This window comes from Thermobia domestica, chromosome 9 (genome assembly GCF_964235325.1).
Source record: "Thermobia domestica chromosome 9, izTheDome1.hap1.1, whole genome shotgun sequence".
In the NCBI taxonomy this organism is placed as follows: Eukaryota; Metazoa; Arthropoda; class Insecta; order Zygentoma; family Lepismatidae; genus Thermobia; species Thermobia domestica.
Window position 1 is genome coordinate 81,806,042 of NC_137462.1, and position 19,828 is coordinate 81,825,869.

Sequence of the window (19,828 nt, forward strand, 5' to 3'; positions counted from 1 at the left end):
CTTTTTTTCTGGGCAATGTATGATTTTAAAAATGCACTAACCAGTTTGAAGAAGAAGAAGAAAATACAAAAAAGGAAAGAGAATCAACATTGACTCTAATCTGATGATGTGTGATGAGTTTTTGTCTTTACGTTGTCATAGCAACGTTTTGTAAATAAAACGATATAATTCAGGAATCATCATAAAAGGAATATACCGGCACGCATAATCATGAAGGTGTGTATTTATTTCAATAAGTGTGTGCCACAATAAAAATCAGGAAAGTTAAACGCAACATAAACTGTTTTAAGTGATTTTAGTAATTTAATCTAACTATAAATGTATGAACCAGAGGTGGACTGGCCATAATGAAGTACCGGCCCGATGGCCGCTGCGCCCTCCTCACATCAGTGCCTTTGCGCCCTCCTCGGGAGGGGCTAAGACCCGTCTTAGCCTCGGGAAGGCGCACAGTTTCCTCTCTGAACACAATTAAATAAAAAACAAGCTACATAATTATTTTATAAATTCGCTAGCCTTTGGCCAGCTAGGGCTCCACCCCAGACCCCGATATTTGCTCGGCCTGCGGCTTCGCTCTTTCTGTTTTCGGAGTGGGAATGCTATTAATGATAATAGATTTACCCCTAAATATATAGATTTAACTCTAATATCGGCCATTTTGGACGATTTTTACATATAACCCTTACCAACCCCACGCTCCGCCCCAAATCCCAGTATTTGCTCGGCCTGCGGCCTCGCTCTTTCTTTCTTTCTTTTTTTTTTTTTTTTTTTGCTTTGGGAATGTCATTATAATGATCTTAGGGACCCTAAAATTTATAGATTTGACTCTAATATCGGTCATTTTGAATGATTTTTATATATCAACCCTCCTGCCCCACTGCTCCGCCCCCAGATCCCGTCTTTACTCGGCCTACGGCCTTGCCTTTCTGTTTTAGGCTTTGGTGGTACCATTAATGATCTCAGCGACTTCGAAATATATTGATTTGACTCTAATCTCGGTCATTTTAGATCATTTTTACATGTCTTTCCCTCCCACTCCCGCTGTTAGAGGCGCTAATGGCGTTACATAAAAACAAGACTCCGTTCAAGACTTACAGATGAACATCTGAAATCATTGTTCTTGATGAACTCAGAAAGAGACATTCTGACCAAAATAGACAACAATCTAATTATTGACAAAATGTGTGAAAAAAGCAAGATACGAAGGCTCCTTTAAGCATGAAGCAGTGACTTTACTTTCATTTTCCAGTTTTGTTTTTGAATTTCTTTTATTGCTAGGTAGGTATATAATTCTAAATTTACTTTGGTTAATTTGTAGTAAATGTTTCATGTATACCTTTTATTAACGGTTTTAAAAATAGATAAAAAATAAGTTGATGTTATGATGAATATAGCTTTAAAAGGACAGAAGTATGAAAAATAGCATAAGCCCCAAACTTAACTCAAATCTTCAGTTATAATTAGGCTGTTAACAAATGTAGCCGAAGAATTTAAACAACTGGTGTGATTTTTGTAGTCTCAGTTAAAGTGTGCAGATTTATATAGGCCTAATATACGAGGCGTATTTTTTAAGTAAGGCCGTTTGAACATAAGTACACAACGAAAGGTTATTTCAAAAAAGTAAATGTATTTTCAGGAAGTACATACTTTACTCTATTTTTCGACATAGTTGCCAAGTTTGTTCAAACACTTACCATACCTCTCAACCAATTTCAAAATACAATCTTAATAAAAACTTGCCGCCTGCTCCGATAACCAAGAGTTCACTGCCGCTTTCACATCGTCGTCATCATTGTAACGGTTGCCACTGAGGTGCTGTTTCAGGTGGAGGAACAGATTGTAATCGCTCGGCGCAAGATCAGGACTGTAGGGTGGGTGGTCTAATACTTCCCAGCCAAAACTGTCCAACAAATCGCGGGTTTGACCTGCAGTGTGAGATCTTGCATTGTCATGGAGAAAAACAATGCCCTTTGTCAGCATGCCGCGTCGTTTGTTTTGAATCGCTCTGCGTAGCTTTCACAGGGTTTGGCAGTATGCTTCTCGTTCCTCGTTGCTTCACAGGGTTTGGTTCCTCGTTGCATGAAGTCGACCAACAAAACACCATGCCTATTCCAAAACACCGACGCCATGATTTTGCGCTGGCACAAAGTTTGTTTGGCCTTCACCTTTACAGGAGAGTGTGTGTGTGTGTCTCCATTCCATACTCTGTTGCTTCGATTCGGGCGTGATATGGGAAACCCATGTTTCGTCACCAGTTACGATCTGACTCAAGAAGCCGTCCCCTTCTTCGTGATAACGAGTCAAGAACTTCATGGCACACTCAAATCTTTGGTTTTTGTGGTCCTCTTTAGGAGTTTCGGGACCCAACGGGAGCACAGTTTCCTAAACTTTAGGTGTTCAGAAACAATTTTGTAAAGCACTGATCTCGACACGTCAGGAAATTCGTGTGAAGACCTGTTATTGTGAAGCGCCTGTTCTCACGAACCCTCGCTTCAACTGAAGCCACCAAATCGTCTGTAATCGAAGAAGGGCGACCGGAGCGGCCCTCATCATGGACGTTGTCACGGCCATTTTTGAATTCTCGTACCCACTTACACACTTTGCTTGCACTCATAACAGTATCACCGTACACTTTGCAAATCTGTCGATGAATTTCTGCAGCAGACAGGTTACTTGTTGACAAAAGCCGTATCACTGAGCGAACCTCACACGCGGCGGGCGACTTGATAGTCTTAAACATTGTGAAAGCACAGAACACAACCGTACAGGTCAGCTACAGAGTTGAAACTGAGCACAGTTGTTCCCGGGGCATGTCGGTACACGACGCACACGCTAGTTGCGGTTTGCGCGCGAACTACTAGTGTCTACAACAAAACGGACCTTACTTAAAAAAGCACGCCTCGTATTTAGTAATCAAAGTCTCTTTGTTTGTTTATGAAAATATTGAATTTGTATAATTCTATCGTGATTAACTGCAATAGCTACTTAATCTTTTGGTGTTTTTTGTGTACTAATTTTCCGAGGGAAGCCCCCCGGCACTTTCTTTTATTAGGAGGGGGTATTCCAAAGAAGCGAAAGCCTCAGATGGCGGCGCCCTCCCAGAGTATGTGACCGCGCCCTTTTTACATAGCCAGTCCACCCCTGGTATGAACTGGGACTTTGTCGTTATATAAATTTTGGTGGTCCTCGCCGCAGGATCATCGTTATATATATATATATATATATATATATATATATATATATATATATATATATATATATATATATATATATATATATATATATATATATATCCTGTTTTTATATCTTTAAAATTGTGCCAGAACTAGTGGTGTAGTCTTGTGGTCCAGTAGTTACGAAGGCGATTTTGTGTGATGGGACGGTCTCTGTTGTGAGATTAATATTGCATGATGATCAATGCACCCACCAATCGCATTGTACTGAAGGCGTAATGGTGGTTAGATGCCCAAGTTAAAATAGCACGTTCCGTCCTTTATAACTTCGCATACACAAAATTAAATTTATTTCAAATCATTGCAAGGATGAGCATTTGTTCTTTTATTCGCTCTTCTCAGATACGTTTTAACTTACGTTATAATTAAGTATGTTCTACAAATTAACTTAGACTTCTTCGACTTATTTACTTAATGCAATTACATTTCATGTTGGTCATTCTATTAACATTTGAACGATGTTCATTTTTCTTAACTATGTATACAGAACATTGTAAAGAAAGGCGTCGCCCATCCTTACTTACTCAGCTTAGCTCTGTGTATCTTATATGTAAATGAAAAAGCTGGTCACTGAATCAGACAGGCAAGCAGACAGAGGACAGACGAAAGGGTCGTGATCAGACGTTAAGAGATGTGATAGGACACTTAAAAAAGTGGTTTTACCGGCAGGTGGATTAAGAAGTTATTAAAATCCACACGCTTAGACTTTGTGAAAATAATATATTCTTCTTTTGTATAATACATGCCTGACAGGTGATGTCAGGTAGTTTTATTAAAACATTTTCCTCAAAGACTGACTTAAAATTCCCTCTCTTTATTCTTAGTTTCTCGTACAGACTACAAGAGAGAGATGTTAAGAAAATTAGGAAGATGAAAGTCCTGACTGAGATAAAAGAAGTGGTAGCAAAGAGACTGAAATAGCATGGGAATTTTAAGAAAATGGATTTTAGGACAAAATAGTTGGCATACTGTTAACGTTAGAAAGCATTCTGTGATGTATGATGAGAAATGTCAAACCTACTGAATTTTACACATATATACACATACAAAATATATTTCACTATTCTTAAATAACTCAGCTCTCTAACAGTAGTAGTACTACTAATATTTGTAGAGAAACATCGTACGAGCTTTCTTTGGACTGACTATCCGTTATCCGAAAAGCGGTATATTGTACAAATATACAGAATCGACATGTTTACTACGGAAATCTGTACGAATCATACCTTATCCATATGCTCCATACGTACTGCCTTTGTTCCAGTTAGATGTTACATCATACTGCTGCAGGATGTTTGACATCTAACAGTCTTTCGTATATAACATACGTATACGTATACTAGATACATCAGCTGTATGTTTAGGGATGGGCACGAGCGAGTTCGAGCGAATTTTCTTTGAAACTCGACTCGACTCGAAACAGACATCTTTGGGCTCGACTCGAGAACTCGACTCGAAAAATTTCCTCCAACTCGACTCGAAACTCGACTCGAATTCTGGTCGAGTTTCGAGTCGAGTCGAGCCAATTCAAGTTAAATGCAGTGTATAGTTGCAAGTGCTCTCTTCAAGTATCCTACAGAGATAATATAATTATCAATGATACTACTACTACTACTGTTACTTATTTATTATTATTATTATTATTATTATTAATAATAATAATAATAATAATAATAATAATAATAATAATAATATTAAATGAGTCTCAACATGGTTTTTATAAGGGCAAGTCAATTGTAACAAATCTAATTCATTTTACAGACTTTACCTATAACGCACTGAAAAATAAATTGCAATTTGATGTAATATACATAGATATATCAAAAGCTTTTGACTTTGTCAGTCATAAGTATCTCATTAGTAAGTTATCAAATATTGGTTTGTCACCTTTGTACATTCGCTGGTTTGAAAGCTATCCGTCAAACAGAACTTACGAAGTTAAAATCGGACCTGTACATTCTAGTGTAGGCTATGTAAAAAACGGAATACCACAAGGGTCGCCCTTGGGCCCTCTCTTATTTTCTTTATTTTTAAATGACCTGACAGAAAAAATAAAATACTCTAAAATTCTCCTATATGCTGACGATATGAAGTTGTTCAGATTAGTTAACAATGAGTTCGATAATTATTTACTGCAACAAGACTTAAATGCAGTAAACACGTGGTGTAGAAATAATTTTCTAAAAATTAATGATAAGAAAACAAAATTTATGACATACACCAATAAAACTCAATATTATGTCAGTAAATATGAGGTCAATGGTGTACAAATTGAGAAAGTAAGTATTATTAAAGACCTAGGTATTACATTTGACAGTCAGTTAAAGTTTCCTAATCATATAAATTGTATTGTACAAGGTGCCAGAAGGATAATAGGTTTTATTTTTAAACAGTGGCCTGTATTTCAAAGAGATAAAACGTATGTATTTCTATATAAATTACTTGTAAGACCAAAATTAGAATTTGGTTCGGTAATTTGGAACAGCATTTCTAAAACTTTGACAAACAAGATTGAATCTGTGCAAAAATGTTTTATTCGACTTCTATGTTTTAAAATGAAAATGAGCTATTATTCACATAGTTATGAATATTGGACTGATTATTGGGGTTTAGAAAGCCTTATGAATAGACGAAAAAATTTCGACAGAGTATGCATGCAAAAAATACTAGATAACATTTATATCAGTGAATATTGTTTACTAAACATAGGTTTTAAAGTGCCAAATCATAGCATAAGAAATACCATGATTTTAGTTCCTCTGAATTGGAAATGTGAAATTTTAAAAAGATTGACATATTCTTTAAGCTCATTTTAGACTTATTGTATCAAACAATGTGAAAGTTTTATGTGATCTGACTGATAGTTTTTAATCAATGACGTTTAGAAACATTAAGCCAAATGTAATTTTATGACTGCTGTTCTTAGCTTCTTGTTGTTTTAGATGGATGGAAAACTTGATAAGTTTTACTGCGTTGACAAGGAATTATTTCTGCTTAGCTGACTTTTAGCTACATTGTGTTTTATATTAGTACCCTTCTTTTATTGTTTTCTTTATTATTTATTTTTTAGTAGTATTATTATGCCATCGCATACTCTGATACCAAGTGCTGTATTTTTGCCAAAAGCTGTTCGCGGCACTAAAATAAAGATTATTATTATTATTATTATTATTATTATTATTATTATTATTATTATTATTATTATTATTATTATTATTATTATTATTATTATCATAACACCGAAATGATGAAAGATAGGTGGTTTGTATCTGAATATTAAAAACTAGTTGATTATCGATCTAGGTCACCGAGAAGTCTTTAGGAGGCAAGGACATCAGTCACAAGGTTCTGGGTTTGAGTTCCGGAGGAGCAAGTATTCGGGCTCGAGCCAAAATTTGTTAAAGGTTATAGGACGCCGGCCAATCTTGTTCAAAACTGCTCGGCCCGGGCTTAGAGTTGTCACAGTTCATTCACTATCGAGTCGAACCAAAAAGCGAGCTGAGCAAACAGCTCACCTAACCGAGCCGGTGACTCACCCGAGTTAAACCGAACCGAGCTGATTACTCACCCCAACCCAGCCGGTTCCAGCCATCAGCTCAGCTAAGCTGAGTCTAACAGAGTCGATGGACTCGTTTCAATGGAGCTGGCTCGAACCGATGACTCACATGAGGCGAGTTGGTGGCTCATCCCAACCGAACCATCGGCTCAATTGAGCCGAGTCGATGGCTCGTCCCAACAAAGCCTGATCGAGCTATTTGCTCAGTTGAACCGAGCCGAACCGGTTGACATCACTAGCTAGATTGGGCTTCTGCTTGGGCTCGTAAATTCGACCGTACAGGTCTCAGCCTTGACGCTAAGAACTATAGTATATACTTATGTTGGAGATCACGACATTTGAGGCTGTCTCGTTACAAAAATCTATACTCGTCTTGTTTTCGAGACGAGACGAGATACACTGAAAGTACCCCCACGATATGCACTAAAAGTACGGACGAGACACACCCCTGTCGTGAGCAACACTAAAGTATTCCACATTACTGCTTATATTTGTCATGGCTTTCGCTTTCCAGTCTAACCAGGCCATGATTTCAAAACGAGTTAAAACGGGCTGAACGAACGAGCCATTTATCAAACTCGACTCGACTCGAAACTCGACCTCAAAACAGTGACTTAGCTCGGTACTCGACTCGAAAAAATTACCTTTGACTCGACTCGAAATTCGAGTTGTATTCGAGTCGAGTTTCGAGTCGAGTCGAGTTTTAGCTTGACTCGTGCCTATTCCTATAAATGTTTTATACATCCATCTGTATGTGAAATCCTTACCGCCTATATACAGTTCTTTATTTCATACGCAAACTACGTATAGATGGCACACTTATACGGAAAGTACGAATAGATGGAACACTTATGCGGAAAGTACGCATAGATGAAACACTTTACGGAAAGTATTATAAAAGATACGTTTTTGGTTATACGTTTGCTGCAGGATGTTACCTATAGTCGTACGTTATGAGGCCTCATCTCGACGAAATTAAAATACCGCTAATTTTACAGTAATTATGTGATTTCTTCAAATAGATAAAAGATAATCAAAATATGAAGCAAGAGCGCCCTAGACAATATCATTTTATATAAGATACCGTTATCCCGACTCACTTATCTGCTTTCGATTTCGAGCCATTTTGAAAATTGCATTTATTTTCGCGTTTCTAAACGGCTGAAAACGGAAAGTCATTAGATGACTTGCGATAACGGTGCCTCACGCAAAATAATATTGTCTAGGGCGCTCTTGTTCCACATTTCGATTATTTTTTTTATCTATTTGAAGATATCACATAATTAGTGTAAAATTAGCGGTATCTTAATTTCGCCGGGATGAGGCCTCTTAAGTCTAAAAATTACAGGATTTATGTAACCTATGTTTTCACGTACACCACATACGTTTTTTTTTTCTCTGTATGTTTTTTGCGTAGCAGACACTAGTTCGTTTCCCAGTGGGAGCTGGTATGGTTTGGGTCCGTTATGCTGTAGATTTATGTCTTGTATTGCCTCGGTACTAAAAGAGGCGCCAAATTCTATTCCTACGGGGGGGGGGGGCGGTGGCTCAGTGGTAGAGCGTTCACCTCTGGTGCTTGGGGTCCCGGGTTCGATCACAGCCTCCGCCAAGTGAACCTTGTGGTGGACAAACACCGTGCTCGTGGGTTTTCTCGGGGTAATCCCGTTTCCTCCCACTTTCTTCATTCCACCATTTCACTCATCTCTCACCATCACCGTCTCCTTTAGCCTAACCGGCATAACCGTGGGACATAAAACTCAAAGATTTCATTTCATTTTTTTCTATTCCTACGAATGTACGATTCTCTACAATGTACTGTTATTCGACTTTCGAGTTACTTAAGAATTGAAATTCAATTTCAGACAGCTATACACAAAACTTGGCTATTTCGAACATGTATTTATAAACATTATTATTATTATTATTATTATTATTATTATTATTATTATTATTATTATTATTATTATTATTATTATTATTATTATTATTATTATTATTATTATTATTATTATTATTATTATTTGTCGTATCTTTAAAACTTTTAATTGTTTGTTTATTTGTTCAAGTTTAGTGCCCCTTTTCAGGATCAAGGTTACATGAGACGTGGACCTATAGTCTTATGTAACCCCGTCTTTCTGTATATCTTTAATTACGTTAAGTTCGAGATCAAGAATAAGAAAACTTCCGATTCTAGCTAAATTCAATGCAGTGCTTAAAATACATCAGATGAGGTGACAGTATGGAACATATATGACTATTTAGAGCAGTAATTTTGACAAAACCCTAAAGAGTATCCTGACATTTTTGCACAATTTTTGATGTGAAGAATTTATAGAAAGAGAGAGTGAGAGTGAGTGACTAATATAGTAAATGTTTTATTCCCCACTATCATCGGCCTAACAGAAATAAGTATTTATAAAATGATTTTGCTTTTCTAAGATTTTGTTCGAGCATATCTGCGATTTAAATGTGAAAGATCACGGATAGTATGTTTACTTAAACATCGTCTTTATAATAACATAGTGATCAGTGGTAGAGCGGTTCAGTGGTAGAGCAGTCACTTCCGGTGCTTGGGGTCCCTTGTTCGATCCCAGCTCGCGCCGTGTGAACTTTGTGGTGGGCAAACACCGTGTTCGTGGGTTTTCTTGGGGTTCCTCTCGTTTCCTCCTACTTTCTTCATTCCACCATTTCATTCATTTCTAATCTTCACCGTCTCCTTTAGCCTCACCGGCATGACCGTGGGACTTAAAACTCAAATATTTCATTTCATTTTCCTTCTATAAAAACAATCTAGTTGATTTTTTTTTTTTTTTTTTTGGAAAATATAGGTAGGTGGAAGTATATTACAATTACTTATCGTCTTTTCAAGTGCAGAATAATATCCGTTGAATACTATATAGACGTAGTGGTTCGTAGTATTGGACCCCCCACTTAAACCTTGGATCCCTCCCAAAAAAAATCCTGGGTGCGCGCTTGAAGCAGAGGCACCTTATCCTGCCGTATCAGGAACAACGCGACTTTCTAAACTAAACCCGTCTGTTCACACAGTACGAATAAGAGCTGACAAAAATTTACATTAGCAAAACTCCTGTTAACGTAGTGATCGTAGATCAACGAAAACAACTGTTGCAAATTCGATTATCGTCTTCTTTTTTTGGCTATCCATGTATTTTTTTTTTCTTAACGCTTTCAGTCGAATTTAATCCGTTTCGGTACAATGATTCCAGCCAGTAGTTAGTGGGCGAACGAGCATTTTCTTGAAGTGATTTAAAAAAAAAATAATCACAAACAAGCCAAAAGTTGTATTTTTTTCTTTTTTATTGGGACAAACAGATCGGTCGGGAGCATCAGCAATCAGAAAGAGGAAAATTGACTTAACGCGAGGCGTCTGGCGAAATCACTCACAGGCACGTTTTATTAATGGATGAACCTCTTTTTTTTTAATATGTATAGTTCGCAAAAAAAAAGCAAAAAATCAAAAACCAAAACGAGTTGAGATAAAGAAATGGTTATTGGGAAACTGCTATACTATTTTTTTTATCACTCTCTCCCGTTTTTCATCTTTTTTCCAACCTATGTTCTTGCTCAATTCATGTTTTTTTTTATATATTGCATTTTCTTGATTCTTGTCATTTTTTTCTTCTTATTCCTCCTCTTCTTCCTTTTTAGAATATAAGTTTTCCAGTCACCCAACAGGCGTTCGCTTGAAGGCTACTGGTCTCTCGATTAAGATGTAATAGCACAAATTATCACTTTTACCATCTTTCATTTTCTTCGCTCTCTGTCAGTTAACGAAAAAAGAAAATATGATAAAAAATAAAAACGAAATGGAATCTCATGTTGCTGTAATTACAACGAAGTATTTCTGTTATTCTTCAATTTGTAATAATAGACAATTTCCTCCTTGGAATGCTTAACCACAAGTATACGTAAAGATATGCAAACATTGCTTTTATACATCTAAGTGGTTCATGCATGTCTAGTCTTGAGAAGTGCTGTGAAACTTCGAATAATTTACAACTCGAATAATGGATTCTTCCAATATTCGAATAAAATTCGTTATTCGAACAATTATTCGGATAAGATATAATTATTCGAGTAATTATTCGGGTAAAGAATAATTATTTGAATAATTATTTGGATAAGAAATAACTATTTGAACAGTAATTCGGGTAAGGAGTAATTATTTGAACGAATAGAAAGACTTTAGGAGTAAAAGAAATCGTGGGAGAGCAAGTCGTATGACCAAGAATTCCATGCCGACCTTGTTTTCTTCCTTGACAAACTCTTTCCTCTTTTCCTTTGGGGCTTATATCTTTCTCTGCAGTTTGAAAGATATAGAAACAAATGTCCTTAGTATTACGATAAAATCTCAACGAGCAATGTTTCTCCTGTTTGTAACCGCCCCCCTGCTCCCAGTAATTCGAACCTGAGTACAGTGTTTCGATATTAGCCTATATTTACATTTACAACTAATGTAGTCATACTTATTGCATACTGCATACAATTACTGCATGTGCTTTGAGAAATCGAAACGTATGTAACTCCTCTGTAACGGGCACCTCTCATTTACGGACAGATAATTATATCTCGTAGATGTCCATTATTCAGACGTATTACGGAAAATAACATGTCCTAAGAGAATATATCCTCTCTTCATTTCACGAGCATCCACGTAATCTCATGGCAACAGGGCAAGGTTGCAGATTCATACCCTACTGCGTGAAGAATGCCTTGGGTACAAACCCAATGGGTGGTTTGGGTTCTAACTGATGCGTTATGTAAGGTCGTTGTTAATAATCATGAATCAAATGAAATTCTGATGATGGCAGATATAGTAATGCATTTTCATGTTTTTATGTGGAGCAATTTTTCTGCATTATTTGCAGGTTTTGTATTGATCAACATCTCACTGTGTAATTAATATCTAAGAAGATGAAAAAATGAAATCTTTAACTATTACGTCCCACTTTTATACCGGTTAGGCTAAAGAAGACGACGATGATGGGAAATGAATGAAATAGTGGAATGAAGAAACTGGGTGGAAATGGGAAAACTCCGAGAAAACCCACGCACACGCTGTTTGTCCACCACAAAGCTCACTTGGCGTGAGTTTGGATCGTACTAAGGACCTCATACACCAGAGGTGAACGCTCTGCACTGAACCACCATAGGACCCTCTAAGAAGATGCATATACGAGCTGGTACTTTGACATGAAATCACTGTAGCGTATCACAAAGCGTAGTGTATTGTGTACGAGCGTTCCACATTGAATTGGTTATTGCTTCGGTAAGCAATTATGAGGCAAATAAATGAAATAGAAATCATTTTTATAGGTCGTGGTTTAAAAATCCTTATACTGTTGACAGCTATAAGAAATTAATTCCTTCCCTCTTTTCCACCCAAAAGAAAATGTTCCTTGCCTATAATTTTGTTTTTATTTATTTACTTCAAAATGGTGTTTTGAGGGTTTAGAAATGCGGTTATGTTAACAAATTAGTTTAATATACTCTTGGCATAGTTCAAGTCAAGCTGAACGGATAATGGACATTATATAGTTTTTTTCTTTCTTTTCTTTTTTTAAGTATAAATATCGTTTCTTCTGTAGGTTAGTGGACTGAATCGTATTCGATGCGGCAACACTGTCTGCGCGGAAATGTCCTTGAGAGTAGGTGAGGTATTGGCGGGGCAATGCCTTGTCATGTTTGGCTCATCACGGTTAATATTTCACAAGCTGCCTCCTCCCCTCCCCGCCCTTTTTATCTGATTGTGATTCTATTTGGACTTTAATTACAAATACCACCCATCTCTAAAGGAAGAAGAAAGAAAATGTTTTACTGCTCCCTCTTATTACACCGTGAAATATCCTCTCTCTCATGAAAAAAAATAACACCTTCTGTAAACTCTTAGCCAGAATAGTAGGACAAGAGGGAAGATTATTTTTGGGACTAACTTGAATTAAATTTATGATCTTACATTCTATATACATCAATAAACAACTGAAAGTTTCCGGGGGCTAAAGGTAGTCGCAAGGTGACTCAACCCCGTGGCCGCCCTTAGCTACGGACCTGACCTTCTGGATCACTTGTTTCACTCATTCTCTGTATTATATTACTTAAACTTTTAGAAATAATTATCATACGTATTTTGCCATTACAAATCCCATGCATCTCTTAAGTCCATTCTTCTAACCTCCTCGCATTGGTATTATCCATTTGTATCTTGTCTGCAGAGGTGACTTAACCATCAAGCAAAATAACCACATGCTTAGGGCATCAAGGGAAAGGGGCACCACAGAAATTTTCCATAACTGAATTTATCATGGTCGTGGTTTTGCAATGCTGTACTGAACAAAGATAACGCGGTGATTCTTACAGCGCTTATCAAGGTCACACCAAGCCACCACTTCCACGCTAACGGGCAATTATATCTACTCCTCCTGAACAGTTTCGCCACATGCCTTAAAACTTTCCAATCACACCTCGTACATAAATAAAATCGTGGAATCAAATCCTATAGAAAAAAAAAAACATACAGCCACCCTCATTTCCTATCCCATGTGAACTCCCTCATGTTTACGTGGATAGTGTATGCGGCTTTGACGCGGAGGATCCGCAGTCGATTCCTAGGGGTTGGACATGTGATTCGGATCCCATATTAAGCTTTAGGTGCAGGTCTTATATAGCCTCGGTGCTGAAAAGAATGCAAAACTCAAATCAAAATCCAGAACTCCTGTTCCATGTCTATCTTTGATCGATATTCCCTTTTTACCAGTAAACGTATATTCTAGTCCTCGAAACCAATGTAGGATAAGTATCATTCCAGTAAAGCTTTCTAAATATTTTGCGGTACCTCCATATGTCATCCAGGGTCCTGCGGCGCACAGTTTGGAAATATTTAAACAAAACATGGATTAATTCTTTGTCATGATCACGGAAATAATGAAATTTCTCGTTTTACGTCCTATAATTATGCCTTTTATGCTAAGGATACGATGAGTAATGAAAGTAAATGAGTATCTAAAATAATTGGTGAAATGAGAATGTAGAAGGAAGTGGAAGAACCCCAAGAAAGCCTACGAACACGATCACAAACTCACCTGGCTTGGGATCGAACCAGAGAACCCTGGCATTAGGGATAAGCACTCTACCACTGAGCTATGCTGGTTCCCTTTCATGATCATGGAGCAATGAAACGTAAACAATTCCTTCTCAAAAATAATGGGAACATGGGGAAAAGTAGCATTGACCATGAAGATAGCAGAAACCCATCTGAGAGTGCTAGGCGAAACGAGATATAAAAAGAGAGACCACACCAATGAAATAAACATATATCTTAAATGAAAAATAAAATGAAATCTTTAAGTTTTACGTCCCACGATTATGCCTGCTAGGCTAAAGAAGACGGTGATGATGAGAAATGAAGGAAATGGAATGAAGAAAGTGAGAAGAAAGGGGAGAACTCCGAGAAAACCCACGCACATGGTGTGTGTGTCCACCACAAATTTCATGTGGTGTGAACTGGAATCGAACCAAGGACCCCATGCACCAGAGGTGAATGCTCTACCACTGAGCCACCGCAGCCGCCTATATATCTTTAATAAGGCAGAACATTTAGAACAATTAAGTTGCTCAGCAACTTACAGATTCAGAAGAGGAAAAATAAGAAAGCATTTTGCATAGATGTTCGACCAAGTCAGGAACAACAAGAATGTACTGAGGTGACAGATCAGTCTTAAATTGTCTTGTTTACTGCGGAAAGAAGCAAAGGAGGGACCAACGACCTCAAGTCAACACTCGGAAAGGGAGTACTTATACTTTACTACAAAGTCAGCAGCCCTTCTCATTTGAATTACTCTATGCACTTTCAAGTTCGTTGCAATCCATGTCTCCCTTCTTTGCGTTCATTCGTTTATGAATTTTCTTTCACGAATCCTGCACACGTCATGTTGTAAATTATATGCATAAGAAGAAGAGTTCTTGTGCAGATGCTTCCTAACCGTGCCAATAGCTTTATGCTGTTGTCCAAACCCCGCTGGCAACAAGCTAAAAATCTATTCAGTCTTTTCTATTTCTTTTTTCTTTTAAAGTATGCTCCCACTAAAAAGAGTACACGAAGGATGTTTAGTGTCTGAGCGGCTTATAAGGAAATGTCTGGCACTTTTTAAGTGCGTTTTGTGAAGGTAGACTGGAATACTTGTGTTAACGTTTCAATAGGAGCAGAGCAGATGCTTGACGTTAAGGTCGGACAACTATTGCCTATACTACAAAACCTTCTACAATACTGAATTTCAGACGAATGCACATGACAAGATTACTACAGTAGACAAATCCTCTTCTTCGGTTATTCTCTAACACTAGGTAGCTTGTAAACGTGGCTTGTCATGCCGGAGACTTTAACGCAAGGTAGAGACGTAACCTGGAATCTCGAATTACAGCGTATATAACGATTTCTGCTTTGATTTAGTTTATTTTCATTATGTTCTGTCGAATAGATTCGTATGTTGCAGCAAAGCACGTCATATAGATTTAAACATTTCAAAAAATTAAAAATAACACACTTTCATATATAAATACAGTTATTATTCACATATGTGTCTGTGAGATATTCTGTGCTCTCCCGTTTTTTCCTTATGTTACTGATGTATCTTTGAGTTGCTCTATGTTATCCCGTTTTATTCTAACTAACTATAGAACCTGGAGGTTTAATGCCGCGTTCACAAAAGCTTCTCCACTGACTTCTATCCTTAGCCAATTGGATTCAGTTTCTACTTTGTATTCCTATCTCTGCGAGATGCATCGTTATATTGCCCTACCATCTGCGCCTAGGTCTTCCTAATGGTCGTATAACCTTGGGACGTCAAACTTAAAGATTTCATTATATTTCCCTGTGTGATTTAAATAAGTGTATGACAAACTGAAAATTAGTGAGCCGAATTAAGAGAACAGATTAGGAATTAGAATTAGAGACACCATGTGAACAAAGGCTGAGCTATTATGGTTTAATTACATAGATATTCCTCCAATGTAAATAATAATAATAATAATAATAATAATAATAATAATAATAATAATAATAATAATAATAAGCAGTCATTATCAATATAAATTATTTTATTAATTTAGGAATTATATTATCGGGCTTTCAGCACCTATGGCCTATTAGCTCGTCACTTATGAGGAATGGCATCCCTCGGCGATCACGCTATCCGAGGAAAGGGAAGGAAGAAAGGGTTTGGGGAAGGATGGAAGCGGCCTGCGACCTATGTTATGTGCCATTCCGGCATTTGTCTGGTGTAAATGAGGATAACCTCACTCAGAATGACCTGAAAAAGCTTTTACACTTTTTTGACCGAGTTTCCCACCGGGAATCGAACCCCAGACCGCGCGCACCAAAGACGAGAGCATTAGCGACTGCGCTACGCGGGGCCACTATAAATTATTTTATGAACATTATCAATCATGTACTATGTAATACATAGGAATGAACCAATATAGAGTTTTTCAATGTTAAGACATTTGAAGAAAAATAGAAAGTTCTAACCGGAAATATTGACATGAAACTAAAAAAAAGGTGGATGAAAAACATACACTATGGTATGGTGTGACAATATATAGATGTGAGGCATGGACTTTAGGTAAAGAAGGAAAACGGAAGTTGAAAACCTTTGAAATCTGTAATCCTGAGCCATAGATAGATGGACAAGGTTTCAAATCAGAAAGCGCTTGAAATGCTAGGGGGAAGAGAAGATTAATTATACTGAAAGTCTATTTTGAAAAGAAGAGATAGGATGATTGAAGACATTATGAAACACTATTAGCTATAGAGAGAATAGCAGATGAGAAAACATTTGCAGAAAAACCGCGATTGAAATGTACGGACCAAATAATACGAAAGAAGCCTTTAGGAATAATAAAATACTATTTTGTGGGACCTTGAACAAAGAGTTGAGAAAAAATACTCATAAAGTGCCTCGTGCAGAGTATTGTACTGTATTGGACAGAAACATGGACATTTTGCAAAATTGATCAAAAACGACTGAAAGCTTTCGAAATGTGGGTGTGGAGAAAAATGGAAAGAATTAGCTGGGTCGAGCGGAAAACGACTGAGAGGGTGTTAAAAATGGTAGGGGAGAAAAGTACAATTTTAGATGTTATTAGAAAGAAGAAGAGAAACTAGTTGGGGCACTGGTATAAGAAGGAATTGTATTATGAAAGACGTTTTAGAGGGCATAGTGGCAGGAAACAGATGGTGGGGGCGAAAGAGACTACAGTTAATGGACGATATCAAAACAGAGAAATCGTACGTAAAGACGAAGAAATTAGCGGAAGACCGTGGAGGATGGAAGCTTCTCAGTTGCAGCAAGTGACGTCCAATAATGTCAGAATACATATGATGATTATGATGATAGGGTTGAACGCTACAACGAATTGAAAAGTATGGCTCAGAATAGGAAAGAATAGGGAAAGTGTATGAAGCTAATTAAGAGATTGTTGACCCAAAAACAAGAAGATCCATGTAAGATCTAATTACGCTTATATAGACAAAACAGAATATCTTATTGTCCGATAAATTAAATTTGAATACAAGATAATTAGTTCGAATTTCTTAAACTGATTTCAATAAATGTTATCATCCTGTCATTAAGTGATTATTTTCTTGTTCGTTCTCGTGATACAGCAAATTCTCTTAATTACATAATAATAGTAACAACAGTAAAAGTAACAGCACAAGTAGTGATGCTACTACTATACCAGTATACTAGTGGTACTACTATATATAGCACAAGATTTTTGCAGTGTAAGAATGATTTAGAGGTTCCATAGTTTCCAAACATACAAACTCATCTTTACATTGCGTATTGTATTGGGATAGTTAACAGAAAAAATCGTACTCAGAAAGTGCCTTTTCTTTTCCCGGATCACAAAGAAAGATCGCAAGCAAAAAGTAGGAAATATGAATTTAATATTTTATATATATATATATATATATATATATATATATATATATATATATATATATATATATTGTTAAGAGCTTATTATACCCGTAATCATTAATAAGAAATTAAGCTTGGTGCCGGATTCGATTCCCGGTAGGGATCGTTGAAATTTGAACACATTACGTGGTTTAAATTCCAATTTAAATTGTAGGTCCATGTCTCATATAGCATCAGTGCTGAAAAGGAATACTAACCTTCAAACAAACAATATGAAATAAAAAACAAAAAGTATCATTGTTGCAAAATTTCCATTTCTGAATTGAATACATCATTATGTAACTGTTATGTAACTGTTTTTTTCTTTCTTGTAATGATCTGTTAAATGATTTAGGAATTTGGTAATAACCTTGCATCTATTTGATTCAAGTATGTACTACGTTAATAACATTTTCTTTTTTCCTTTTGCAGGTTTAGCAGAAAGGCTTGTGGTAAGTACCTGTTGAAATTTAAGTTTATGGTGATTTCTTTTCCTTCTTCGTCTTTGTACTGTTTGTGTAAGTTACACTATGGAAGAACTGCATATTATTCTTAATAGGATACTCTGGAAACTGAACATACTTTTTTTTTTATTTCCATTGACCGGAAAATTTGGCCATGTTGTTTGACAGATTGAGAAGCTTACTTCGAACGAGATTTCAGCTAAACAAACTAACTAGTCGTGGTTGAGAATAATAATAGGCCTATTCTGTCCCACTTTTGCCGTATTTAATAGTTTCTTTAAAAATTTATGAAGTGGCCTTGAAATTGCGTACGAGTACCTGTTAAATCGTTGTTACGTATGATTAGAGAGACCGAGTCCAACTGTTTTCCTAGCACGTCTAACAGCTGCGCAGTTGGATCGCCACTTGATGTGTTCCACGAAAACAAATAATTATTCGTGCTTAGAATTAATCGATACATATATACTTTTTGCGATTTGCGTTTGCTTAACCTGATTATTAACAGTAAAGTTAACGTTGTTTCTTCACTTGCCCCTCTCAAAGAAAGAGTCCGATTTATTTTTAGTACTACCTTTTTCCTCTCATCTGTGATCTAAGCCATCGTTACTCAAACTGTGACTCGCGGAATACAAGTAGTTCGCGTGGTTTGTTCCTTATGGTCCTCTTAGGATTGAACATTAGTCAAAAAGAGACGGAAAAAATAAAATTCCAGTGAATTGTGTATCACAAACTATAGTTGAGAATATATTTTTAAAAGTACAAATATCATAAATTTTAGATTGAACAAATTTAATAAGGTAGAGATTATACAATTTTAAATTACATGTTATAAAATATAATTGATAATCTTCAATTATTTAAAGAAAAACTAACGTATGCTAAATTTAAAGAAAAAAATATGCTAAATTATGATTTTCTAAATTCAGGAACTGAAAAACGCACATTTTTTGCATGTTGCGATTACTGAACAAAGTGCCTTCTTTTTTTTATGATGATAAAATAATGTACAAAAACGAATGACAAAAATCACAGCCTTGATCTTTTGGGTTCATCTGACACATCAACATCATGACTTTCTACAACAGAAGTAAAATGTTTGATGCCTTTATCGTCTTGAGATAAAATTAGATCGTTAGAGCAAATTCGATTGGTTCCATAGGAGCAAATTACTGTTCACAGTACGTGCCAGAAAAATTATAGTGAGTAACTGATTCTGGCTTATTCGTTGAGGAAATGGGTTATTCCCACCCCTACCTCACCGCCAAACCAACTCGATCAGAAATTCCAAATTTTGACTTCAACATTAAATGTTTTTTCTGTGAGAATGAGATTACTCAAGAACGTATTGAAACACATATAAAGTTGCCTGTCGTAACATTCTGTACAAAGTAATGAAGAATGATATGGAACAAATGATTTTGATACCAGGTTGAATCGAGGTAGACAGCACTGCTGATTACCTGCTAACAGTTAAATTTCTGCGCTTTGTTACCCCCGAAACATTGCTTCTCCTATTTCACACTATCACATTGCCAAACAAACAGAACTGTCTCGATTCATGAAATAAGAAAATGTACTGCTCTGGCACATGCTATAATG

At 36.5% G+C, this 19,828-nt stretch overlaps 1 protein-coding gene across 1 annotated transcript in view; it reads left to right on the forward strand.

Annotated features, from left to right (window-relative positions):
• Positions 1 to 19,828, forward strand: part of LOC145694786 (metabotropic glutamate receptor 3-like) — a 393,182-nt gene that overhangs the window by 85,272 nt on the left and 288,082 nt on the right. Inside the window, exon 2 of the mRNA XM_081771423.1 lies at positions 18,198 to 18,217. The gene's annotated coding sequence lies outside the window, so the exon portion shown is untranslated. The remainder of the gene's footprint in view (positions 1 to 18,197; positions 18,218 to 19,828) is intronic.